Source organism: Rhinolophus sinicus, chromosome 8, assembly GCF_057876585.1.
Source record: "Rhinolophus sinicus isolate RSI-liver-muscle chromosome 8, RSI-T2T, whole genome shotgun sequence".
Taxonomy (NCBI): domain Eukaryota; kingdom Metazoa; phylum Chordata; class Mammalia; order Chiroptera; family Rhinolophidae; genus Rhinolophus; species Rhinolophus sinicus.
Genome location: NC_142508.1, coordinates 82100440 through 82127892, shown reverse-complemented (window position 1 = coordinate 82127892; position 27453 = coordinate 82100440). Strand labels below are relative to the sequence as shown.

At 49.7% G+C, this 27453-nt stretch overlaps 1 long non-coding RNA gene across 5 annotated transcripts; it reads left to right on the top strand.

The window, feature by feature from the left end:
* The first annotated feature begins 43 nt into the window (after positions 1-43).
* Positions 44-24086, top strand: LOC109451923 (uncharacterized). Of its 5 annotated transcripts, XR_016022151.1 has the most exons (6): positions 123-357; positions 15900-16085; positions 19147-20539; positions 21097-21236; positions 21913-22184; positions 23702-24086. It is a non-coding gene; the product is annotated as an uncharacterized LOC109451923 (long non-coding RNA). The 5 variants fall into 5 exon arrangements; XR_016022149.1 differs by having other exon boundaries at positions 19153-20539; positions 21097-22184; XR_016022148.1 differs by having other exon boundaries at positions 21097-22184.
* Positions 24087-27453: the final 3367 nt, after the last annotated feature.

Below are 27453 nucleotides of genomic sequence, written 5' to 3'. Positions count from 1 at the left end.
GCGGGCAGGTCAGGTGACCGAGAGGCGGGGCCTCGCGCAGGCCCCGCCCACGGGCTCGAGGGGCTCGAGGGGCGGGCGGGTGAGCGCGGCCAGGTTCCGGGCGGGGCGTTGGCTCCCCGGGTGGCCGCGCTGCCCTCGGGGTCGTCTGGGTCGAGTCAGAGCGTATCACCTGGCGTCTCCCCCGGTCGCCACGTCTGCTGTGCTGCGGCGCCGTCCCTCGGTCCTCCGCCGCGGCCTTTCCCCGGGGAGCGCGGGCCTCCGCGGCGTCTGCGCCTGGATTCGGTGGTGCTTTTGGTTGCGCGGTGCTTTCGGTCGCCCGAACGTAGAGGTCCCGCGCGCTTCCTGGCTCAGCCTCAGGTGTGCCTGGGGAGGGGCAGAGCCGGCCGGGGACAGCTACTGGGGGGCTTTAGGGGGAGAGCGCATCCTGGGGCTGCGGCCAGACCTGGTAGCTTATTAACCCGGTGGCACAGGCCCGTCCCGAGGGCCCCACGGTGGTGGCGTTTGCACCTGTTCCATGGCATACTCACCGGGGTCCTAGCAGCCCTGTCAGTAGGGTAAAGCGAAGGAAGGCATGCGTGCAACCCACCGGCTACGCCGGCTTGGGCACGTTGAGAACGACACCGCAGGCTGCTTGGGTCGGGACTGGGCGGGGGTGGGGGGGTGGGGGGCGGGGGGGTCACCAACAGTAGGAACAGTCACGCTGAAGACTGTGGGGGTGATGGGCTGGGCTTGTTCAATGAGATGCCTCTGGGGACTTGCAGACAGTGTCTGCAGCAGGCTGGGTTCTCCTCCAGGGGAGAAGGCGCCAACAAAGCCAGTCACTGTTCAGACAGGTCAGTAGTTCCTCAGACCCAGTAAGTATCTCAGGGTACAAATTCACCTGAACTTGGGGCTGGAAACCAGCAAAGTTAGAATTCCGTTATCCTACAGGATCCTTTGCCAGATAGCTCAGAAGAAGGAAAAAGAAAGGGTTGAGTAATTGTTTTCAATAAAAGACTGAGCAGGAGGCTAGCATGGATGGGTAGAAGGAAAAATAACCAAGGAAAACCAGAACTACATAAAAGGGAGAAAGTGAGATCAAACAGTTAGTGTGCAGGTTTCTTCCCTCCCCTTTTCTTCGCTACCAACACAAACATCATAGTTCATAACCTTCTGAAGCGGGCTTTTCTTTCGTGATGTCCATGGATCTGAAAGTGGACAGACCGAAATCAGAGAATGCTCTGATCAGGGGAGAGTGCAGAAACAAAGTGGAGAGATTATAATCCAGGGAAAATAAGGGCATTCTAAAACGAGTGGAAGAAGGTAAGTGAATATTTGACGTTCCTGTGCAGTCTCTTTTGGTGGTCACCAGCTGTCCCTGATGTCCCCCTTCTAGGACAGGGTTTGATAGGACTCACTGGTCCTCCTGGCTCAGAGTTGTGGCCTGTGACAGGTGTTGGCTGATGAACTGTGTGCAGAAGTGAGGGGAGCCACTTCCATCCTGGGGCGTTTAGTCACCAGTGCAGTGCCTTCCAGAGTACTCTTCCCGGCTGGCCTGTTGACAGTACTGTTTGAAATAGTGGCCCCCCTGTCAGCCTACATTTCAGAGTGACAGTGAGGGGCTGAGCCCCCCAGGTTGCCCACGATGGATACATAGGGTGAGGAAGTTGGTGAGGTTTCCGAGCCGTTTGTCACTGCAGCACGACACAGCCACTGCGGACTGACACTCCTCTATTCAGAAGCATGGGAAAGAGACCATTCCAGCCACACAGGAATGTTCAAGCAAGAATTAGGACCTTCCTCCCTGAAGACAAAGTTATAGGATACAGAATCCAACAGAAAAACCTAGATTACTTACAAAAGCCAGTGCAGCAAAACCTCAGTCAGTGTTTCTGTCTCCTATGCAAGAGCTCTTTAGAAAATCACGGTGAACATTTTCAAGTCAGAGGAATGCAAAGACGTTCAGATGTGCTCTCACCGGAGTTGTGGCCATCTCAGCGAAGCTCTCCTCAGCACGTTCCACTTGCCACTGAATGTTACTTATCATGATTTAATGAACCATTCATAGGAAGATTTAGTGTCACAGGAAACTCGCTTATTCAGTTATCTGGCACCTACTCTGTGGAGTCTGATTCTGTCTCCGGATGGGTAATTGTCCAGATAACTGAGTTTCTATCTTAACACATCTCATTATTCCACTTTGGGATCGTTAATTGGTTGATGAGGTTAAAGGTTTCGCTTCTTCTCCAAGTATCAGAGGTCTGTATCTTCCAAAGTGGCCAGGGAGTCTGGTGATACCTGTGGTTTGCGCGACAACTTACAGCAGAGCACTGGTTAACTTTTGGGAACACTAAAGCGTGCACTGAGTAAGCAGCCGGGAGATGACTGGTTGGAAGGTGAAGGAGATGCCGGACCAATTGAAACTTGAGAAGACCAATTTGTTCCCAGCAATGTTCCTTATGCAGGATACCTGGTCTGTGGTGTAATGAGATTAGAGTAGGTTTCTTTGGAAGGGATTAGTCATGTAAGTCTTTGGCACAGCACAGAAAATTGGAGGAGGCATGTTAGCCTGTATTTCTTTTAGTTGTAATTTTTATTATGACCTTTAAAAAATATACTTTGAGTATACTGCCTCGGAAACGGATAGATTGTGGAAGTGTGAGAGGAGGCAGAGGGGCTTAAAAGGGAGTAAAGGACGTGGTGTGAACTGAGAAGAGAAACGCAAACATGTTCCCTGACTTCCTGTTTAGGTCCTGTGGGGCTGTGACAAGGTGGGCTCCATCTTTTTGACGTTTTCATTCTGCCTGTAAACAAGATGTTCTCCTTTTTCTCAGGTTCAGATGTCTAGTGTATGGAGATACGGAGTTTATTTATAGGAATCTTCTGGGTTCAAAATGAGACTGGTCATTAAGAATAATGCCAAGGCTTGATTTCATTAATGAATGAAAAGATTGCTTGATGTAAGTCAGAAGGAATGTAAGATTAAAAGACGTGATATATTGTGATATATACAGCTGTCAGTAGTAAATTAACATTAGCTCTGGGTTCTTTACACTTTGCGTCCTGAATATACAGCCTGAAATACTTCATAATTATACTTCAGGTCTCAGGAATCACCCTAAATTACCCATCTGTCGTTCATTGTCTGCTAAAAGCCAGAGACCTACATTATTTCAGCAGCACGTCGACATCTAAAACGTTTGATGCTACGAGGCACACATATTAATTCGTTTCTAATCGAGGACCTGTATGTGTCAGAAGGGTACACCTCAACCACTGACAACTAGGAAGGGCTGGGGAAAGGGGGGGCGCTTGCTGTGAGGGCTGGGGTTTGCTCCAGCAGACTCTGGTCTTGCTTCACTCTCAGCTCAGCTATTTGGGTCTAAGCGGCTAACTGCTTTAGAAAAGGCCCATGGAGGAGCTCAGACTGTCACAGCCTCTTCAAAGAGCCCTGCTGGCCAGGTTGGGATGGAATTCTGTAGAGGTCCTTAGCCCCTGGGACTCTGGTAGCAGGGACAAGAATCCACAGTGGTAAAAAAAAAAAAAAGAAAGAAAGAAAACAGGTGATACTTATGTAATAATAATAATAATGGATTAAAAAAAGAATCCATGGTGGTGACATCTAGTGGCTTACCTGGAACATGCAGTGGAGCCACTCACTCCCCTGGAAAGCATGGCCAAACGTTTGCCTTGTCCAGGTAACCCAGGCCTGACCCCCGGACCCCTGAACTAGCCCCTGAGTTTGATTTCTGGAGGGACAGATCCCCTGAATTCATGTTGCTTTATGGTTGGGAGCCAGGCAAGGCACCAGCAGGCTGCTTTCAGTCTGGTTGGCATATGCACAGACTTGTGCGTGGCTTAGCCAGGCTCAGTGGAGATGCACGTTGGTGCAGGGGGCTCGCCTCCGCCAGACTGCCTCTCTGCTTCAGCACACCTGGTTGCTGGAGCACTCAAGCAATTTTCAGTCTTCTTTGTCAATAAAGTGAGTCTTTCCTCCAGGAGGGGAATGGAAATGAGATTTTGAGGCTTCCAAAGGGCCGTCTCCTTTGCCACTTTATCTGCCCAGGAGCCTCAGCTGAGTTGGGTGGCAGCTGCTTGCTATGCCCAGAACCCTGTTGACAGGTAATCCCACCTGCTTCTGAACAAGATAACGTGATTATAATAGGAGACCGTTAAATTCTTCGCTGAGAAGCAGTTTCCTTAGCGTGGTGACCTTTATTGATGAGAGGAGCAGAGGCAGAAAATGAAAAGGAGAAGATGAAAAAAGACACTGAAAGGAAAAGGAACCGCTAATCAAACCGAGGGCCTGGCTGAGGGAATCCTGTGGCCCAAAAATGTGTCATTTGTTATTTTGACAGCTCCTCTGGAGGCGATAGACTAGGAGAGGCCGCTGGCATCGTCACCAGCTGCCTGGGGGTCCCACGTCCTGCTTCCTTAAATGCCAGGAAATGGGTGACCATAGACAGCGATTCGTCTACCCCTGAGCCCGGCTCTGAGTTCCTCATGTCCTGTGGACCACGGTGCGGTATTTGACCTTCTGGGACATTTCTTCCAATGAGAAGGAGACACGACTGAGAAAGGGAAGGGAAGAGGCAGATGGGGCCTCACTGCAATTTTCATACCCTTTCTGCCTGTGAGGCCAGAGCTGCCTGTCATAAGCCCCCACAGGCCACAGGTTGGAAGGCGCAGCAGAAATCTGCTGGAAGACAGAAGTGGCACCTCCAGGACCAGGCAGGCACAGGTGGCGAGGCTCCCATGTCATCTACCCTCTTGCACCAGCACCTGTCCCTCAGCTCACACCTCTGGGCGACCTGGACGGAGATTCTGAACAGCCTGAGTTCACAAATGGATCGATCAGCTTGGTGTGTGAAGGGAAATGGACCAACATGAAGAGGTGGGAGGACTTTAGTTGGGATGGTGGGGACACCCACTGGGCACAGGGCGCTGTGGTGGGAGCAGGACAGCACTAGCCAGAAAGGTGAGTGGGGGTGGGGCTGACCCAGGCAGAGGCCGCCACCAGCATCTGTCGCCGGCCTTTCAGGTGTAGGGCTGTGTTAGGGCTCTGCTTGTCTGACGTCACACGTCTTTGTGGACTTAGCTCTGTGACCGTTACTTGGTGGCCCTGAGCCCCAGGAATCCACGAGCTTGTCAGCCATGTTCATCGATATGCCCTCCGGCCTAGAACACGGTCCGAGAGTTACCTACAGAGAATAAATACTCAGTGAGTGAGTGAAAAAGTGATCCCACTCAGCGGACGCACTTCCAGGCATGGACTTTATTTGAGAAGCTACTTGAAAGCAGTTGTTTTGGAAGATTGGATGTCAGAGTGAAAGCTGGGGCTTGGGAGAGAGGATAAAGATGGCGTTCTGTTAGAGACCTGGGAGTTGGCCTCAGAGAGGAGGCCCTCAGAATCTGGCTGTGGACAGGATTTCACCTCGAGCTTCAAAGCCTATTAACACCCACTAGCTGTGTGATCCAAGCCAAGTTACTTAACCTCTCTGTGCCTCTGTTACTTCATCTGTAAAATGGGGTTTGTGACATCTATCTCATACGGCTGTTGAAAATCTAAAGGACATTTATAGACCATTTACTATGAGCAAGCAGCAATGTACTTGCTCATAGTAAATGGTCTATAAACAGCAGTTTATTGTTATTGCAAAGGTTCAGACTGGAGTTATACAGAACGGGAGGGAGAGATGGAGGGCCAGCGAGCATCTCCGTTCATTCCATGTGCCCTTGGTGAGCAGCACACACGGCTCCGGGCTCCAACTCTAGTGACCAGGCGAGCATGGGAGGCAGAGGACACGCACAGAAGAGCCAGCATCACCTGACCCCTCAGAAACCCGCTCACCAGTCGTGAGACTTGATGTGAGACCCGCTAGTCATGTCACATGTGACTGCATGGGTTTCAGCCTGTTTTTCCTAAATGCGGATTTTTGTTGGCAAGTGAATTTGTGCTAACACCCAGGATTTAGTTACATTTTGGTTAAGAAGTCCAGAAGTCTTTAGACTTGGCTTTGAAAAATTGGAAGTGAATTGAATTTGCATTATTTAAGTGGTTTCTTCGGGCAAACCCTTCCATCATCTCTTCAGATTTAAAATTTCAAAAACTCAAGATTTGATATTTCAGCAGTGACTATGACAGCTGGGGGATGGTTTCTACAGGTGTAAGCTTCGTATAGACCCTCTACATTGTGAGAAATCGGGGAGCTAGCACATCAGTTCCACCCGGAATGTCGACCGTGTGAACTTGTTTGGTGGCCAGGGCAATGGCCAGTGGCTTCTGCTGTTTGTGAGAGCGACGTGCTTCTGAATTGCAGCATCTCGGTTTACTGAGGACACTCATCTGCCCCTGACCTTTTAACAAGACCCGTGCCATGCTTCTCAGCTCTCCTGTCCGATGCTCGTCCATGCTTCCTCAGTGATGCCTCTGGCCTGGAGAGGGGCAGGTTCTGCCCAGCGTTTTCCATTCTTAGGTGAGCCAGGCATGGGAGTCTTGGACAGTTCACCTCATCGCCACCCTGTGTTTTTACCAGATGCTTTTATTTTTTATTTATTTATTTTGTTTTTAGATTTATTTTATTTTTTATTGGGGAAGAGGAACAGGACTTTATTGGGGGAACAGTGTGTACTTCCAGGACTTTCCCAAGTCAGTTGTTGTCCTTTCAATCTTAGTTGTGAAGGGCACAGCTCAGCTCCAGGTCCAGTTGCCGTTGTCAGTTGCAGGGGGTGAAGCCCACCATCCCTTGCGGGAGTCGAACCAATAATCTTGTGGTTGAGAGGACGCGCTCCAACCAGCTGAGACATCTGGACACCCAGGAGCTCAGCGGCAGCTCATTGACTTCATTCTAGTGGAGGGTACAGCTCACTGGCCCATGTGGGAATTGAACCGGAAGACCCGTTGCCCAGAGCTTGTACTCTAACCAACTGAGCCACCCGTCCGCCCTTACCAGATGCTTTTAGATGGATCATTCTCTTGACTTTAAGGCTTTGACCATCAGACTCAGAGGCAGCCTTTGGTCTGCTGTCAGTCAGTCAGTCAGTCAACTATATAGATTGAGCACCTTCTGGGTACAGCCTTGTGTGTGTGTGCCCCACTGAGGTTCAGGTGGGAATGAGAGGGACCCGAAAGGCAGTAAGTACATTTGGGTTAAGCCCATGAGAAACATAGTGTATTTAGAGGACACCAAACACACATGTTCATAGGAAATAAATTATACATGAAAATATCTGAACATATTGGAAAAATTCACAAATGTTCAGAGGACATTTGGGGTTCCTCTCAGCATTCAATTCTGCGATTGTTGTGTAGTTTAAAGTGGGTGCCCTGTTATCCTGGTTGTAAGGTGTCGTTGTCAGCACAAGGATGTAGACTTTTTATGTCCTAGGGAGAATAGTGCGGAATAGAACCTGTCCGTGCTGAGCACAACTGACCCTTGGCTGTGAGCCTGCGTTCTGGCTTGCAGGCTGAGCCCCGGGCAGTGCTAACGGCCCCGCTGTGCTGTTCTGGGGACACACGCCCTGACCATTTGACTTTCCCGTCATCGTAAGATGGGCCGGGAAATCCTTGTTTCAGCCCTTGCTCTTGACCTTTCCTTTTCTCTCTTTGGCGTGTTTGTCCAGTTTCCCGCCTTAACAAGTGGACTATACAGGGCTGATGTCTTGCCAGCTGTCACTGTCACCTTCTGAATTGTCCTTGAATTTCCCCCTCTCTGATGGTGCCTAAAAGTCTCCAGGTGCTTCTAATAAAGATCCAGACCTTTGTCTAGCTTTCCCGGTCTGGCCGATGTCTCTGGCACTGGCCAGCTTCAGCCCCATCACACCTGCCTGCCCTCAGATGTGCTTCGTGGTTTCCCAGCTGCCTAACTGGTGTCCCCTCCTATACATGTGGTCACCTCTTCCTCTTCCTCATGTCCTCAGGGAAGCCCTCCCTGCCCTCCATGACCACATCAAATCCCTTTGCCCTCTTAGTGCCTTGTATGGCCCAGCTCTTGCAGTACTGTAGTTCATGTGTGGTTATTGCCGCAGTGTGAAGCCCCTCTGTAAGTGGTGGGTTCTTTGAGGCCGGCTAGCAAGTTTTGTTGGTGTTGTGCCTGGCACTAGTACACGCTAATGGCAGCAGTACACGCTAATGGCACCAGTACATGCTAATGGGGGAACAAACAATGAATGAGTGAATGAATGACAAATACAGTGGCATTTGTCTTAGGTGACTGAGATTCTTGTAGTGTTTCAGGTTCATCGACCCAGCATGAAATCACTCTGCAACTTAGTCCGTTTAGGCTGCTGTAACAGAAAACCATAGACTGGGGGGCTTGTAAACAGCAGAAATCTACGTCTCACTGTTCTGAAGTCTGGGCGCTCCAAGGTCAAGGCCCTGGCAGATTCAGTGTGGGGTGAGGACCTCTTCCTGGTTCATAGAAAGCCATATTCTCACTGTATTGTCCTCATGTTGTGGGAGGGACAATAAAGGGAGCTCTCTGGGGTCGCTTTATTAAGGTACCAGTCCCATTTATGAGGGTCCTACCATCATGACCTAACCACCTCCCAGGACCCCACCTCCAAATACCATCACAAGGGATAGGTGTCAACATGGGAATTTGGGGGTACAGCATTCAGTCTGTAGGACTCCATTCGATTGTGTGAAATAGAGAACTAGATGAGAGACAACATGGGTTAAATGTCTGAGGCTCGGGGGCCCGCTGAGGAGATTCTGATTGCAATGAATCTGTGACCTCACTGGGCCTCAGAGTTGAGTGTGGATAATTGCAATTACTTGAGCAGCCTTCAGTAACCAAGCCCTCCTGCATGTTAAAAATGAGGTGGTGTAGAATAAAGGCCCTGGAATGGCCAACTTTGCATGGACAGAGATGCTCATTTCTGTTGGCCCAGAATTCTTGTCCCCCAGACCAGGAGGCCCAGAATTGGGGCTGCGTTCTCGCAGCTCTGGGGAGCGCTGCCTCCCCCACACGGAAGGAACTTCTGAAAATCATTGGCCTCACTGACCTCGGGTTAGTGTAGCCCTTACGTTCTGTCTACCCAGAAAAGGTTATAAGGGGACATCTTACTTTGGAGCAGAGATTTGTGATTTGTAAGCTACTCTGAAAGGAAAATAGGAGTGACTCAGGGGACATAGCACTAGCACCCAAAGGCCTCTCGCGGAGCATTTGTCCAGTGGCTTTTGCATTTATCCTAGATTTCAGAGTGAAGGGACATAGCAAAGCCTAGAGGTTAAAGGCGCAGAGTCTGGGCTGGGTTGCCTGGCTCTGTTTCTTGGCTTCCTTACTTACTAGCTGTGTGACCTTGGGCATGTCACTTTACCTCTCTGTGCCCCAAAGTGTCACCTTTAACTGCAGAACATAACAGTCCAGACCTCACTGTTCTGTCAGGTGGGTTTCATGAATGAGGCCCTGTAGGAGCAGGACTGGTGCTGGCAGCTGCTGCCCTTTGAGAAGTGGAGGGCGGTGTGCCCTTGGCAGTGGGCGGCTGGACAGGACTTGCGTTCCCAAGTTGCCACACGTTTGTTTGGAGTTGTGAAATGCCTGTGGTGTGCGTGGTACTGGCGGGGTGCCATGGGAACCCCTGCGCTCAGGGGAGTCATGATGGAGCTAGAGAGAGGTGCCCTCTGGCACAGTTGCAGAATGTACTGGGTCCGTCCACTCACTCAGCAAATGTTTCTTGAACATCGACTGTGTGTCAGGGGCCATGCCGCGGCGGACAGAGGCGGACCACATCTGCTGACGGGGCGACACCAAGAGGCAGACCCATGAACCTCACAACTGGAGGGAAGAAAAGAGACAGGAGGGGGAGCCCGGAGTCTTCACTGTTGTAGAGAAGTGAGATGTTCAGGGGAGGCCGCCGTGAGGAAGACCGGGAGGACGAAGCCAGGAGTCCAGCGTTCCAGGCTTGGGGACCACAGGCAGGGCTGAGCCCCGACAGGAGGCCCGGAGGCCACCCAGAGGGTGTTTGAAGCAAGTCGGCCAGCGGGAACTGGTAGAGCGGGGGCGGCAGGCGTTGCCCGACTGCTGGTGGGCGGGGCGGGGGCGGGGCGTCAGGGGAGGACTGCCCCCCCCCCCCCCCCCGCCCTCAGTGAGGGGCGTTGCGGGCTGCGTGCGGTTCCCACGGCTCCAGCCCCGAGCCCCGCGCCCAGCACCTGCCACGTTCTCCAGCTGGGGCGGTGTCCGGCTACACCCCAGTCCCGGCCCTCAGTGTGGGGGAGCTGAAGCAGCTGCATGACGCCAGCCGAGAGCCTGAGAGCAAATGGGGTTTAAAGTTGGTAGGGCATTGTGGTATCCAGTTCCCGAGGTGAACAGTGTCTTGTCTGGTAATTGCAATTAATGGCTCTGCTATTCAAGCATATCCGTCAATAAATCTCCTCTAATAACCGATTGGGCACAGTCATTGCCATAGTTATGTGTCTAAATTGAGCCCAGGGTAGTTGGCCATGACACTGACCTTACTGGGGTCAGCCTGCTTCCTGACGGCATGACTCCATATCCCAGGAATGGAAGTTACCCTCCGCATGGCTGGCTTTGAGCCAGCTGAGCCCCTCGCCTTAACTGCCTGGAGATTTCCTGTAAATCTCTTAAATGCTGAATAAAAACCTTCAAAACCCTGCCACGTCAACAGCTGTCATCATTAATCCTGTCCACCTACTTTTGTGCGATGCCGGACTGGTCAGCGGGGAGAGCCCACGTCAGATGGCGGTCGCCAGTGTTATTCACGGCAGGCCTCACCTCCGGGCCCTGGCTGAGGAGGTCGGTGCCTCAGCCTGGAGTGGCGTCTTCAGTTCCCCCTTCTAGAGAATTCCAACCCTGCTGTGTGTGAGGCCCCTCGCCTCTGCTGGGGCGTCATTCTGCACTGCCATGCTGCTTGTTCGCGAAGGGCTGCAGCCGACACTTCACCCACCAGACTGGCCCTCCCCCATCCCCCCCAGGTCACACCTGTCCCTAGGAGCTCTTGGATTTCCAGAATGCCATCTTAAAACTGAGTTTGGAATGCCTGATGCAGTGCGGTGTTTTAGAATGTGTCTGTGTACGTTTGAGAGGATGGCAGGTGGTTTTGCAGAAGGTGAAAGCGGGTCTGTAGGCAGAAGCACTGGGTTAAACAGTGTCCCAATTCATAGCTGTGTGAAAGCCGTAGCCAGAAAGGGCAAGACAGTGGGGCTTATTTCTCGAATGGCCCGGCCGGCGGCTTGATGTCAGCATTCTCTATTCCTGCTCTCATTGCTCTCCATCTTGCTTTCTTTGTTTATGGCAGAATGCATGTTACAGAACTTCAGAGCTGCAGGTCTGGGGGTGGGGGGTGGGAAGAGCTTTGAGGTGGTGGGGCTGCAGGGCCCACAGAGCAGGGGCAACGACCCAGTGGTCTGGACAGCGCCCAGCGCCTGCACCATCTTCCCTTCTGGAGACCAGCTCACAGGGTGTGGCAGGGCTTCCCATTACCTTCTGTTCACACATCTTTGAGAAACAGGGGAAGGACTTCCCTACGCCAGAAATTGACAGAGGCATCCTTTTAAAATGAAGTAACCTCTGTTTATTGCATGGCCCCTTTTTCAATAACTCCAAATATAATAAAGATGATGGTGATTTTTCAAAATGGATAAAGTTTGTAAAACTTGCTGGGTGAATAGAGGAATACTCATAGTCTTTTGAACTGTAACATTTCAAATTAAAAACAGAAGAAATCCAGCCAATCCCTGCATGGGTTTGGATGGGAAATGCACGTGCTTTTAAAACGCAGCTTATCAGTGGCTTATCCAGTATCTTGTGGACGTTTGACAGAACTTGAACTTCTAAGCAAAGCCAGGTAGAGCTTTGGCTTCACGGGTAGTGATTTGTCATTGAAAGGAGCTGTAAAAACAGCAACCCACCTGCTGCCTGTCCCTACTGGAAAGACGTCCGGTCTCTAGTCTGTGGCCCAAAGGCACTTCTTCTGCCTCCTGCCAGTGCTGTTTGGTGGGCAGTGTTTACTGCTGTATCATTTGGGTTTGGAGATGTAGCTAAGTGTACACAACTCTGCTGAACTTGTAGTTGCAGCAGAAGGCAGTTGGCCGCTGGGGCCGCTTAGTGGGGCCTCTTCATCACGCAGTCACACTGTGCGTCCTGAGCACACACAGCTTGTACCTGGCCAGCGGGGCCACATGCTGGCAGCAGGAGCCTGAGGGCTGGCTCTTCTCCTCATAGCAGAGACTCGGAGAGATGATCCCCAGAGAAGCAGAGCACTGGAATTACAGAGAAACCGGATGAGAACAACGAATTGAAGACTCAGGAGAATGAATGGAATGAGGGGGCCCCGAGACATGTGCGTTGGGGCTGGACCAGAGGGGGGGCCCTGGGCAGAGGGCCAGCAGCCGCAGGCCCCCAGCCCACCCCACCTCTTAGGCCTCCTTTTTCTCGTCTGCATAATGTGACTTTCCCTTTGAATTACAATCTAAAGCAGCTTTAGGAACATTTCACTTTTGTTTACACATTTCAAGTTGTTAATACATATACACAGTATAAAAATCAAGACTCACATAGCTGGTAGCTGGTGAAAATGGTCTTGCCTGGCCCATTACTATTCCCCCACTTCTCCTACAAAGGATCCATTGTTAATGGCCCATCATGTTTTCCACAATGAGGTTCTACCCAACACACACGCCACACACACCACACATACATACACACCCCACACAACCCCCCCACACACACACCCACACACACACCCACACACACGGCATACATTGCTTTGTGGTTACTCCTTTCCCCCACTTGACCATATGACATTGGCAGCTGTGGCCTATTGGTGTGTGGACAGCTGCCTGGCTGACCTCACAGGCTGCAGGGTTCCATCTGAGGGATTTACTATAAATTTTCTTCATTCTTCTAACAAGTCCTCTGTTGACGGACATGTAGTTTGTTTCCAATGTAATAAATTTCCTTGTACAGACATCCTTGTGCATATGTATAATAATACCTGAAAAGTAAATTTTTAGAAATGGATTGCTGGTTAGAGGGTAAATGCACTTTAAAATTTGAAAAATGCCACCACATCCCCTCCTTTGGGTTTACAGTGCCACTTTGCCACACCAGTGCAGTCAGAGGGGCGCTGTGACAATCTGTTGGGCACAGCCCGCGTCTCAGAGGGAGTCAGCTCATTGGCACTTCCTTTCCCGTCAACTGTTTGCTCATGTGAAGGGCAGTTTTGGTAAATCCATTTGGAAGAGACTCCATTTTACAGAAATCACCAAGCAGGGAAGATTTGAGAAGGAGAGGAAAAAAGCCAAGTGAGCTTTATGAAAGAAAAATAAACTCAGGGAATATGTCTTTTCCTAAGGACGCCACTGTGTTTGGACTGTGCACTGTCAACATGCCAGTTGTGCACAAATGGCTGTCCAGTTTGGTGAACCGACGTTTCTCCCCAGACTCCGCCCTATGAGGCTTTCCTTCACAGACCTGGTACGCACAATGCCATGCTAGCATCGCCAGGGTATAGTTTCACTGCAAATTGCATATAAAACCCATTATTTCATTGCAAATAAAAGTTTAGATTTACTGTGACGTGACCGCAATGTGATATCTTCATCCCTGAAGCCTTCAGCACTCACTTGCCTTTGCTAGTGCATTAGACTGAAGTGAGCCGCCTCATTTTCAGTGAGTGACCTTGAGGTGGCAGCAATACTACACACAATTCTGTGACACTCCAAGTCCATTACAAAGTGAAAGTAAAAATTGCCATCAATCAGAATAATACTGATTGTTATAATTTTATTGTCAGAGCATTAAGTCAATAAAACTTACCTGCAATGCCATTTGCATTGGATACAATTTTTACTAGTTACTCAGTATGTCTTCACAGTGTGTTTAAAACAACAAAATGAAGAAATTGGTGATGAATTGTGCAAAAGCTGAGGTTTATCTCATGCTGTAATAAAACTACATTCTGTTTTCATTCTTTGCATTGTAAAGTATTCTTTTTGCAGACTTTTAACTATAGCATGTGTACCCAACTGCAGCTAGTGTCCTATTTATTGTTTGATTACTTATTTTCCTCCAGGTTGCATGGTCTTTTTCATTTATGATTTTATATAGAAAGGTCATCTAATATATGGTATCCTTTCAGGGAAGGAGAATGTGTTGTTTTTTTAATAATACAAGGTAATGTATCTTATTTATGAAGGAAGTCAGAAAAATTGATTGCAGAATCACTGCAAGAGAAATATGTGAATTGAAAAAAACCTGCTTGATAGCATATTCATTACTGGCACCTTCCAAGTAGGGACATAGTTGTGTGAACGGCAGGATATTAGGTGACATAATGCTCACGTCAGGTACAGTTCACGATTAGAATGCGTTTTTGTCCTGTCAATTGCTATTATACTACTGTGGTGCTACTGTGTAATTAGTCTTCACTAACAATGTTTACATTTTTGCAACTTTCTTTTTCATTTTATGTGATGGATTGCTGACATGTAAGTTATAGGAAGTTGGAAAAATAGATTCTGAATGTGTCCCTAGTTTGATAATATTAGTGATGTTCTGGTTGTCACCTTGGCCTTGGTCTTTAATTGAACCTTTCTAAAGTAAATACAAACTTGAGGCTCTTACTGTGCTGCACAGACTAGAAGCCACGAAGCTCTGCCACCATCCAGTTCTGTGGCCTCCACGAGGGGCTTGGGGTCCCTGAGCATCTTTGCAGTGAGCTGGAACTGACATAAGTGCATATATGCAGTCAGCACTCACGAGTGCCAGCTGTGGGCTGGGAACTGTGCTGGGGGCTGGGGTTCTGAGATGATGGAGGCCACACCAGGCCACAAGGACCTGCAAGGCAGTGGGGAAAGATGGTGTGCAGACAAGCATCAGAGCAGGTGCCATGCGTGGTGCAGTGGGCTGATGGGTGACCAGACGGAGCCCTTCTTGTATCGGGCACGCCCTGCCCCAACCCCATGTCACAGAGGAATTTGACCACCTGTGTGTTACAGGTGAACAAAGTGTGGTGCAGAGAGCCACCCTTTTAGGAACACCGAGCTAACAGATGGTGAGCTGGGGTCTTCACACAGGTGCTCTTCACACCACACCCACGGGTTTCTTTCCTTCTCTTTGATTCTCACTCAAAGAAAATGCTCCTTTCTGATGGATGTGATGGACCGCTGCCCCACCTGTCCTGTGACACTCCTGGAGAAGGGGCAGCTTACCTGAAGGAAAGCTAAACTTGGAGAACAGTAAACAGAAGTGACCATGACCTTAGGCAGGACCAGGTCCTCTGTGAGGTTCACTCTAGTTTGGCCCTCTGGTTATTCGCTGACTCAGAGTGCAAAGGAGTCTTATGGGAGTCTCCCCTTGGAATCTCTTGTGCCTGTAAGAAGGGGAGCCGGCAGCGGTCAGGGCCGGGCTGCTGAGCCAGACGGCCAGCGGCGAACATCGCAGCTCCAGCCCATCCTCACCCAAATAGGGTTCCACCCATGGATTCCGTATAGACTTGTCTGGAGGTCACACTACACAGTCCTGTTGGTGGCTGGAGCCCAGAATCGGCAAACTAGAAGTGTCAGTAGTTTCCATGACTGTTATTATTATTGAGGGTCTTTTCCTCTTGGGCAGTTGGCATAAATAGATATGTCAAAGGAAATCCAAACCAAATTAAATTAGAAGCTCACATTTTATCCAAATGCAACTGATACAAAGATCAACGGAATGGATAGTTAAATGTAAATAATGGATGCAGAAAAAATGCCTTTCGGTGACAGCAGCCAGCACTGTGAGGCTCAGATAAGCTGATTATTAGATGAAATACTCCTCTCTTGCAAGAAGTATTGATTTAATGTTGATGACAGCATCCATGGGAGGGGGCTGGTTGACTCTGTTGGAAAGAATTTGCGTGGGATGGTCTAATACGACAGGTTCTGTGACATGCTAACAACTGCATGTGTGTATGTGTTTCAGAATTGACCTGCTCTGGCTGCTCCTTTGTGTGCTGGTACATGTCACCCTCCTGAAGCTGGGCATCCAGCCATGAGCCAATCTGTATCAGAGTCGAAAACAGCTCTTGTCTGTCACTTCTCCCAAAGCCACATGTTGCGTTGGTGACATGTCATGGAACCATCTCACAAACACATCACCAAACGAAAGGTAAGTTCCAAGTGGCTTGCTAATACTGGGTTCTTTGTGGGAGACATAGGGAAATATCCTCCTTTGGAAAATGGCTGTATTTGCCTGAAATGTTAAATCACAAACAGGTCAGAACAACTCAGGGCTTTCCAGGGCACAAGTTCCCAATGTGCACACATTGGAGTAGACAAGCGAGCTCTGTACCTTCTCGGCTGGGTGGTGGGGCCATGTGCTAGGAGCAGAAATTCCGCGGTGATCAATGGCCGATGGGTGTTGAGTTGGGTGCCCAGAGCTGCCTGCTGGTGCTTCCTCAGCTCCCTGGCAGTATCTATCTGCTCAGGTCATCTTTCTGGGTTTGGTAGCTGAAAGGGACAATGCAGCTTTTCAGAAAATCAGTGGACAATTTGGCTTCCAGTACAAAAGTGTCACACACACACACACACACACACACACACACACGTACACTTGTGCCCTCAACACTCTCAAACACATATGCATGTAAGTGCACACACGTTCTTTCCTGACTTCTTCTCTAAGCTAAGAAGGCCTTCCATTTCCATTGTAAGTCAAAACACTTCTTACTATTGCCACCCAAACCTTTCGTTATTGTCATCGAGTTTCACACGTTGATGGAGCACTGCCTTCATCATCTTCAGCGGCCCCGTCATTCTACTGAGCTCTGTGCTGTTGTCACTGAGTCTGACCTACAGCCAAGGTTCACCTTCCACAGACACTGTGACCAGAGTTGTCTGGCTCTGGCCTCCTTCCCCTTAAGGGTCCCATTGTACGTGGAGCAGTGACAGGCAGTACTGAACACTTCCTGGCATCAAAGCTAATCTGCTACCTTCCCTTCTGTTCTGGAAAGAGGAGGAGGAATGTGGGAACCATGACCACAGACTTTTCAGGGTAAATCACAGACTGCAGTGGAGCTTCAGTGAAGCGGGCTCAGGGATCAGACTCCTGGGTCAACCCAAGGCTTCAATTTATGGCGACCAACAAGAGAGTCCACGAACGACTGCTTCTGCTGGGGATGGCTTTCTCTGTCCCCTACAGACAAGTTATACTTTCCTGGTGGTGTCACACACAGGAGGACATTTACGTTTGAGATGAGAGAAGTCTGGTGCCTTTGTTCCTAAATTTTTTACCCCCCCAGGCTCCCCAGGCTAGTCTGCCTCAGGCCAAACTCCCAAAGTGTCTGGCTCACTCTGGGCGCTAAATTATCCTGAGCCTAAAAGGAAAGAAATGGAGGGGCCTAGTTGCCCTCTCCAGAGCAGAGGGCAGAGAAAGGTTGGAAAATGGATGGAGCTCTTCCTTGGAATGGTCCAGAAAAGATTTAAAAAGGCCCATCGTCTGGGTCATTTTAGTTCCATGAGTTCAAGATTTCAAGACGGGAACCAGATCGAGCTCGTTGTCTTTATCATCACTGCCACCATCACCATCTTCTTTTTATTTTAAGAAGAAAGAGTTTGAAGTGCTGTGATGGATTCTGGCTGCCCACCCAGAACCGTAACTCAGCAGGTTAACAGGCTACAGTGTTTAACGCAAAACTGGCATCAAGCAACATGACACCAACTGGCTGGGAACTGTCTCTCAGAGTCTGTCCACACAGCAAGCGAGTGAGCATGGGAATGGTCCTCTCCCTCCAGGACCCACAAGGTGACATTTGCTGCTGGCTGCCCACCAACCCTCATGAGTGTGTCCACGACTCCTCCCCTGAGCCCCGCCAAACACACTAGGGTCCTTAGCACAGACACTCTGTTACGTTGCTTCAAGACCCACTGGGCGAGGTGTGAAGTGGGGTTCCCCACTGCACCGCTGAGTTGAGGCCTCTCCTGCTCTTGCAGATCAGAAACAAACACATTTCTGGCAGACAGAACCTGCCTTTGGTAGTGTCTCCACAGAATGGATGTTTACAGTTATGCCAAGTTTTGTTCCTAACCTCTGCTCAGCATTTGTTTTTCTAAAGAAGTCAGGGAGAAATCATCCTATGCAAACAAAAGCTAAAACATTTCTCCTGTTGCAGAGCTGAGTGTGATGAGCATTTGTATTTCTTATGGGTTGGCTGCTAAACTCCTGAAACAACAAACAAGCACACCCCTTGTCTCCCTCTCCAGAATCCTGGGACTCCTGACACACTGACAACTCATTTCCATCAGAAACTCGTTCAAGCCAAGAAACTCTGGAAGTTACCCCAAGTTTCTTTGTTTCTTCACACCCCACAGGTCTTATTGGCTCCATCTCAAAACAAATGAACAAACAAACAACCCAAGTCCAGCTACTTCTGTCCACCTCCACTGCCATCACCCCAGCCGCCATCACTTACCTGGCATCTGTGGAAACCTCTCCCTGGTCTGTCTGCTGACACACCTGCCCCCTACAATCCATTCTGAGAGTGGCCAGTGTCATCTTTAAACAAACATCAGTCAGATCATGCCACTGTTCTTGAAAATCTGCGGCGTTTCCTGATGCCCTTTAGAATGAAATGCACGCTCCTTCCAAGGCTCCTGTCTCTTACCGATCTTGTCCAGTACGCTGCTCTCCTGGGCGTCAGCCCCACGAACTTTCTGCCCTGAAGTCACCGATGGGCCTTTGCAGGGGCTGTTATGTATGCTCAGAATGCTTTCTCTGATCTTTACATGGCTGGTTTTAGCGAAGCCTGCAGGTCTCTATTTAAATGTCACCTCCTCAGAGAAGCCTTCCCTGACCAGCCAGGCTATACCTCTTGGACCCTGCCGCTGTCTGTCATGCCACCCTGCTTTGTTTTCTTCACAGCATTTACAATGTGCAGACTCGTCTTTTCTGTGATGTTTATAACTTAATTGTCAGTCTCCCCTTTCAAGTATGTAAGTGCCAGGGCACCTTGTCAGCTGTCCTCGGAGGTGGGGATTCAGCACCCAGGACAGCGCCCCAGGCCTCCGTTGGAGGAATGAACAGCCCCGCTCATCCCGTCTGGGACACAGTGGGCCCTTAATCTCTCTCTTTGTGACCTTTTTCTCCATCATGGTCTCTTGGCTTACTTCCCACTCTCCTGGAAGTTGTCAGGTGAGCAGCCCTTCCAGTATTACTTCTTATTCTTTGTAAGAAACAGCCTTGCCGTGGGACGTTGCTGTGTCACAGAAGTCGTTCCATGACGCTCTATCCGTGACTGTTCCCCAAGAGCACAGGCAGAGCGATGTCCAACACCAACACCCCAGGTCTTGTGCAGAGCTAATCTGTCCTGGGGTGACATTGAGTCAGAGGAGGAATGCTGAAAAGGACCCTCGACGGATCCCAGACCCCAAACAGCCCTTGCAAAGTCAGGAGAGGCCTCCTGTGCAGGGAATGAGCTCGCCGCCCTTCTGGGGAACCAGTGCTGCCCAGACGCTGCGCAGCCCAGGTACTGCAAGGAAACGGGTTGAAAAGGTAGGAACGTGGGCACTGGAGGAGCCTCAGTGGAGACGCGCTGCTCACTGCTCCCTGACTGAGAGCCATGTGCCTCAGCGGGGTAACTTTGCTGAAGTTTCTTTCTTTATTGTATTAATATAAGAAGAGTGGGTGGCCATGGAAGAATGCCGGCTGCTCGAGCCAGAGAAATGCCCACAGGCTCTCAGAGGTCAGACCATCATTCCCCTGGAAAGATAAAGTTCTGTCCAAGCCAGCCAGTGTCCTCAGACTCCCCAGTTCTGAGGTTTTATGGACAGATTCCCAGAAGGAGCAGGCAGAGACCATTCTGCTGGGTGAAATCCAACTGGAAGGTGGTTGCAGGGAACTCAGCAATGGAGGAAATTGAAACAATGAAAATCAATAGTGTATCTGAAGAGAACCCCAGTTCAATCTGAGCAGCTCTTTGCACATATAATCTGTGAGAATATTCATTATGTTGTGACGGTAGCAAACACATTCCGTGTAAACACACAAATGCTCTGCTAATAGCAACCACCTCCCATGTTGTGTTGTGGCAAGTGTCGCACGAATGTCACAGTCATAGGATGTTAGGGCTGAGGGGGCCAGGAGCCCATTTCAGGGTCGAGTAATCACAGCCTAGAGGGGCAGGGCATTTTTGGAGGGGTCTCAGAAATCACTGGCTGCAGAGCCGGGCCTGCCCCAAGCCTCTGTCTGTCACCTTGTGTTCTTTCTGTCACCCATCCCAGCTCTGCCTGTGCGCCTGCTCCCCTGTTGGGTGTGCTGTGTGCGTTTTGCTCATGTGTCAGTTTAGACGTTGCCCATCACTCCCACAGAGGCACTCCTGAGCACTGGGGCGGCAGAGACGATCACAGGACAAAGACCCTGTAGCACCCTCAATAGAAAGTTCTGGTTGCCAATGACCGCTGTTTGTTGGTCACCCCCGCTGTCCTGTAAGCTCTGCTGAGACAGCTGGCTTTTCCTCACAGCAGGATACAAAAATCTCTCCCTACATCGAACCGTTCAGCTCTTCCCATAGTCTTAACCTCAAAGCTCAGTGCACAGGAGACTGCCGCAGGTTTCACAGGTGCCAGGTAAATGCTGGTCTGGGATGAAGGTGAGAGGCGGGGGTGGGCAGAAATAGCTAATGGGTTAAGTGGGGGTGTGAAGAAACAATGGCCCCACACCCAGTGAAACAAAACATCCTTCAGGTGACAGGATGCTTTGCTCCCTGCCCACATGCCACTTGAGCACCTGACCCCACTCTGAGTGTTCCTGGCTCTCCTTTTCCGTGGTGGGTCCCAAAGCTGTGACACTTGACAGAAGTGCCCTGGCCTGATCTCTGCTCCCGGGAGGGTCCCGGGAAGGTCCCCTGCAGCAGAGGCAAGGCCACAGTCTGCTGGCTTCTTCAGTCGGTGGGTGGCCTTGGCCTTCTGTTCCAGTGCAGGTACCACCCCCACTGCGTGCTGAGTGTCCTCCACACATTATCTCTACTCCTCACAACAAACAGGACACTGGACGCTTCCCCTGTTTTAAAGGTTAAGAAATCAAAGTTACCAGAGGTTCTGAGATGTGCTTGAGGTTACCCAGCCGTTGACGGCAGACAGGTGGCACTAGCCTGCCTTTTGTCACAGTTTCGTTCTTTCCACAGCACCTCACGGCTCTTGGTGAGAATCCCCAGGACAGACCGCTCTTCCTCATTCTAAAACAGACAGATGCAGGGAATCTGGGACCCACTAGTTCCAGAGCTGCCATCTGTTAGGAGGTCACTTGATGGCAGAGGAGTGGCAGGTAGACTTGTGGGTCCCACGGGAGGAGTCATGCCTGCTCTGGGGTTCGTGCCTCAGTCTCCCCCTGCTGGACACCCTTTCTGTGCTTCCTGATATGTGATTTGTTGTTCCCACCCAGCAGTCATGTCCCCTCACAGGTGACCAGACTTGGGACCAGCATAGGTGTCCCTGTGAGGCCCTAGACACAGTCCCCAAAGCCTCTGGTGGACTTTGGTTAGACCCTGGACCCGTTGAGATCCAGTGGGCACCAGTGTCTACCCAGGCCTGTCTCCACTCCATCTAAAGGGGTTGAGTTGGCCATGAAGGTCCACAGGTGGCAAATGTGTGTGTGGACGTGTGTCTCTATGGCCTCACTCTGTGTTGACAATGTGGAGAAGACGAAGATCCTGTGAGCGTGGGCCCTGCTGTGGGTGGCGGGGGTGGCTTCTGCGTGGCTGCCCTCCAGCTCCCTGCCCTGGGCTCACAACCCCAAGAGCCTGCCCGCCGCCCACCGCAGGGCTCGCCGTGGGTCACGGTCTCTGTGCTCAGGCCCGGGCTGGGGCTGGGCAGCGTGGCCTGTGGCCAGGTCACCACTCCTGACCAGTGCATGGTGGCTGTTCCAGTTGAACAGAAAGGCAAATTTTTAGAAAGTGAGGGAAAGATGCCTTTGTGAGTAGTTTTGTTCATTTTGTTCGGAGGTTACCCGAAATTTTGGGTTGGATGGAGCTGGCTACGATTCCCTGCACCTTCCTGCCGTCTAGGCCTGCTGGAGCCCCACTGCTGCCTGTGACACAGAAGTGGCAGGTCCTGGGCGTGTCCCAGCTGCGCGGTTCAGGAATGTGAACAGAGGGCCACCAGGACGCCTAGACCCACCCAGAGCACAGCTCTAACCACATGGCTGCCCAGAAAGGCCTCGTCTGGTATTTATAACTGAAAACCAACAGCACAAAATCCTCAGCAGCTGTGATGGGTAAGTGAAACAAAGGCAGATAATTTCTGACTCAGACGTGAATGTGTGAAGACACTTGGGGAACCGAATGTGGGGCTCCAGGAGGGGTACCCACGCTCCCTGGGAAGTTTATTAAACACAGGAACCACATGGCACCTCCCACTGTGGTTACATGATGACCAGGTTTTCTCTTCCCTATGTTTCACCCAACGTGGTATTTTCTTACTGAGCCATGCTGAGACTCTGGCCACGTCTCACGGGCCACAGTGAAGGCTTTCATGCAGTAACTCTCCTGTGTCCTGCGTGTCAGCACACGCACGGGGCCCACAGTGAGGGGCAGTGCTGGTGGACGCTTTCTGAAGTGGGCTTTTTATTTTTTGCACAACATGTTTTTGGATTTCCGTTATCCTGTCCTAGGCCAGGGAGTAGTGACCTCAGCGTTATGCTCACATTAAGGCATCGACTTCTAGGGATAATGACTATTGCTTCTGCGGCAATCTGCTCTTGAGGGCACCTTGGGAATATTTCATACTTATCAGGTTTTTGGCCTCTGAGGCTGTATCTACATCATTCTAAAGCATATTGTCATTTGAGTACAAAACTTAAAACAAGAGAAAGCAATTAACCAGTCTCGTAGTGTTGTATAGATAAGAAATCTAGGTAATCAACCTCGCCTCTGACTTGGCTTGATGGATTAATTAGTTAAACATTTATTGAGCCAGGCCTGCACTGGGTGCTGCCATGCTGTGTCTGACCATCAGGGGCCTGGCAGGTAATCTGCAAATGTTGGTCCTGCTGGTGAGGGGCCCTGGGGAGCGCAGAGGACTCCCCAGACACCCTCAGCAGTCGGTGTGAGGAGGGCCTCTTCCTCCCTCACCTGCCCCTGCACCAAAACAGGTGCCCTTGGGGCTCAGAGTTTCACAGCTTGGCCATGGCCGTGGGTCTACACTGAGCATGGATGTGTGTGGGCACGAGGGTTGACGGGCAGAGGTCCCACTGTTGTGTCTCTGGGATGTTAATTAGTGCACAGTCATGGAATATGATATAGTCACGTCTATCGAAATATAAGAAACAAGCACCTTGGACACAGCCATTCAACTTTTAGGCATTTATCTTGAAGCTGTACTCACACACACACACCAACGATGCACAGTCAGACACATTACCCAGTCACTTATTCATTTATCAAATATTTAATGAGCTCCTGCCACAGGCGCTCTTCTAGGCACTGGAGAAACTGTAGTGAAAGGAACAGACTAGTTCTTACTCTCTCAGGACTTATATTGTGTGGGGGGGGGCAGGAACAGACACACACAGGAATGCACACACAGAAGGCAGGTGGGGGGCCAGGCATCCTGTTTGCCTGGGACAGTCACATTTATGTCTTAGTTATATTTGTTGATAGTGCCCCCATCTGCTCCATAAATCATATGGTCGCCTTGAGGTGGTTCTGGTAAGTGCTATGAAAAGAAAATAGAGTAGAAAAAGAGGAAAGGAGTGACTGAAGTGGGAGCCGTTTTATGTGTTTTTCATTGCAGATAGTTTGTAGTAGCAAAAAACCAACCAACCAAACAAACAAAGAGAAGCAGCCTGAATGTCCATGGACTGGAGACTGGTCACTAAGTTGTTACATTCATGCGACGGAATCTGTGTGGTTGTGAGAGAGAGACAGCGCCCTGTGTTCCACTCTGGGATGGTTTCTGGGACACTGTGATGTGTAGAGTGCAGCTCAGCGTGAAGAAGAAGGTACACACGCGTGTGGTGTGCCCAGGAAATCTCTGAATGCACGTGAAGATCTGGCAGCCATGGTGGTGTGTGGACAGGGACACTGGGATACTGACCGTCAGCGGAGGAGGAAGCCTTGCTTTTCACTGTACACTGATTTATATTCTCTGACTTTTATTTAAAAATTAAAATTTTTAAAAAAAATTTTCAGTGATACTTGACATACAGTATTATATTTGCTACAGGTGTACAACACAGTGATTAGACATTTATGTAACTTATGAAGTGATCACCCTGATAAATCAGTCCTCATCTGATACCGTACATAGTTATTACAAGATTATTGACTATATTCCCTGTGACTATTTTGTAGTTACCAATTTGTACTTTTTAATCCCCTCCCCCTTCATCCATCCCTCCCAACCGCCCCCCCCATCCAGCAAACATCAAAATGTTCCCTCTATCTAGGAACTCGTTTCTAGTTTCTTTGTTCATTTTTCCTGTTCTCTAGATTCCACATATAAGTGACATCATATGGCATTTGTCTTTCTCTGTCTGACTTACTCCACTCAGCACAATACCTTCTGGGTCCATCCATGTTGTTGCAGATGGTGAGATTTCATTCCTTTTCTATGGCTCAGTAACATTCCATTGTATATATGTCCCACCTCCTCTTTATCCATTCATCCATCGATGGACACCCAGGCTGCCTCCACATCTTGGCCATTGTAAATAGTGCTGCAGTGAACATATGGACACACAGGTCTCCTCGAAGTAGCATTTTGGGTTTCTTCAGATAAATATCCTGAAGTGGGATTACTGGGTCCTTCTTTGTCTCTTGTTATAGCCTTTGTTTTAAAGTTTATTTTGTCTGGTATAAGTATTGCTACTTCAGATTTTTTTTTTCATTTCCATTTTCATGAAATATCTTTTTCCATCCCTTTACTTTCAGTCTGTGTTTGTCTTTTGCTCTGAAGTGTGTCTCTTGTAGGCAGCACATGAAAGGGTCTTGTTTCTTATCCATTCATTCATCCTGTGTCTTTTGATTGACACATTTAATCCATTTACATTGAAAGTAATTGTTGATGGATATGTAGTCATTCCCATTTTATTCATATTTTTTATCTTTTTTTTTTTTCCTTCTTGATTTTAAAGAAGTCCCTCTAAGATTCCTTGTAATACTGGCTTGGTGGTGATGAACTCCTTTAGCTTTTTCTTGTCTGAGAAGCTCTTTATCTGTTCTTCAATTCTAAATGATAGCCTTGCTGGATAGAGTAATCCTGGTTGTAGGTCCTTGCTTTTCATCACTTGAATATTTCCTGCCAGTCCCTTCTTGCCTGCAAAGTTTCTATTGAGAAATCAGCTCACATTCTTATGGGAGCCCCTTGTAGGTAACTAATTGCTTTTCTCTTGCTGCTTTTAAGATTCTCTCTTTGTCTTTAACCTTTGACATTTTAATTATGATGTGTCTTGATGTGGGCCTGTTTGGGTTTATCTTGTTTGGGACTTTCTGTGCTTCCTGGGCTTGAATGTCTATTTCCTTCTCCAGGTTAGGGAAGTTTTCTGTTATTATTTCTTCAAATAGGTTTTCAATCCCTTGCTCTCTCTTCTCCTTCTGTTACCCCTATGATGCAAATGTTGGTACACTTGATATTGTCCCACAGGTCCCTTAAACTATCCTCATGGGGTTTTTTTTTTTATTCTTTTTTTATTTTTGCTGTTCTGATTGGATGTTTTCTGCTACCTTATCTTCTAAATCGCTGATTCAGTCCTCTGCTTCATCTAATCTACTCTTGATTCCCTCTAATGTAGTCTTCAGTTACTGTGTTCTTTGTTTCTGACTGGCTCTTCTTTATGTTTCCTATCTCCTTTTTTATATTTCCTTCCTCTTCGTTGAAGTTCTCCCTGAGATCACTCAGCATCCTTATAACCCGTGTCTTGAACTCTGTGTCTGGTAGGTTGCCTGTCTCCATTTTCTTTAGTTCTTTTTTTTTTGGAGCTTTGTTCTGTTCTTTCATTTGGGACGTGTTTCTTTATCTCCCCATTTTGGCTGCCTCCCTGTGTTTGTTTCTATTTATTAGGTTCAGCTGCAATGTCTCCCGGTCTTAGTAGATTGTCCTTATATACTAGGTGTCCTGTGGGGCCCAGTGGTGCCATCTCCCTGCCACCAGGTGTGTCCGTTGTGGGATGTGTGTGCCCTCCTGTCATAGTTGAGCCTTGATTGCTGTTGGCTGTTGGCTGTTGGCAAATCAATGGGAGGGATTGACCCTCAGGCTGACTGGCTGTCAGGACTGGCTGTGACTACAGGGGAGGAGCTGTGGTGTAGGGGCTGAGCCTACAGAGCAGGATTCACTTTAGTGGGCCTCTGGTGTCTGCCCAGTCTTCTCTTTGCATGTGTTACTTGTGGAGGTGGCTGCTTGGTGCTGTGGTGTGGTCTGAAGCTGGCCACCAGGTGTGTTGGTTCTGGGGCCTCTTGGCAAGGGCTCTGGTGCAGGCCAAGTTCAACTGCTGTCTGTGCCCTGCCTGGGGCCACTTGGTATGAGCTCCAAAGTGACATGCAGGTGGATGCCACTTGTTCGGAGCTTGGAGGCACCTGGAAGAGACTGAACTGCAAATTGAGGCCAGATGCTCCCTCCAGTGCTGGGCTTGGGGCTGCTCGGCAAGAGGTACAGGACATGTCGAGCCAGGTGCTGCTTGTTTGGGGTTTGTGGACCTTTGAGAGGTTTTAGGAAAGTTCGCAGCCCAAGCTGAGACAGACTGTGTGGAAAAACCACTGGAAGTGGCTTGGGTGGACCTACAAGTTGGGAGGAATGGGGTCTTGAAATTACCAGGACAGGGCAAACGGTTTCATCCAGGTTGATGGAGACTCAGATATAGGGCTACTGGCATCAGCACGCCAGGAGAGGGAGGGCTCAAGAAAGGAACAGTGGTGTGGGGACAGAGCCAGGAGTGCAGTTTCCAGGCTCTCGGCCTCACGTGGAAAGGTGCTAGCTCAGGTAGTAAACGGCCATCAACTGTGATTGGATGGCGGTCGGCTGTGACTGGTTGGCCATCAGCTGTGACTGGTTAGCTGTTGGCTGTGGCTGGTTGGCCAATTGGCTGCTGATGTAAGTGCTGTGGCTGCAGGTTGGTTGACTGGTTGCCAGGCAGAAAAGCGGGCGACGGATTGAGGACCGTGTGGAGCCTACTTGGTGTGTCTCACCGGGCCTCCAGCGATAATATAGTGGTATGACTGCCGTATCTATGGCTCCGTTGTTCCTTTTTGGCCTCACCATGTCCTGCGTTCTAATGTGGGGAGTGGGACCAGAGACCTCGTGTGACACCCTGCATGACAAGTGGCTTCCACCAGCTCGTTCATCCAGGAGAAAGCTGCCCCTCCAGCCTTCACCCTGGAGTCAACTCAGCTCCTCCTTGTATGTCCCTGGCACCTTCGAGCTGCTGCCTTAATGCTGGAGCTCAGAGCCAGCGAGTCTGTCAGCAGGTAAGTCTGTGCGCGGGCCCCTTAAGAGGGGCGTCTGGGACCTCAGCAGCCCTTGTCTCACTCAGCCACAATCTCTGCTGGTTT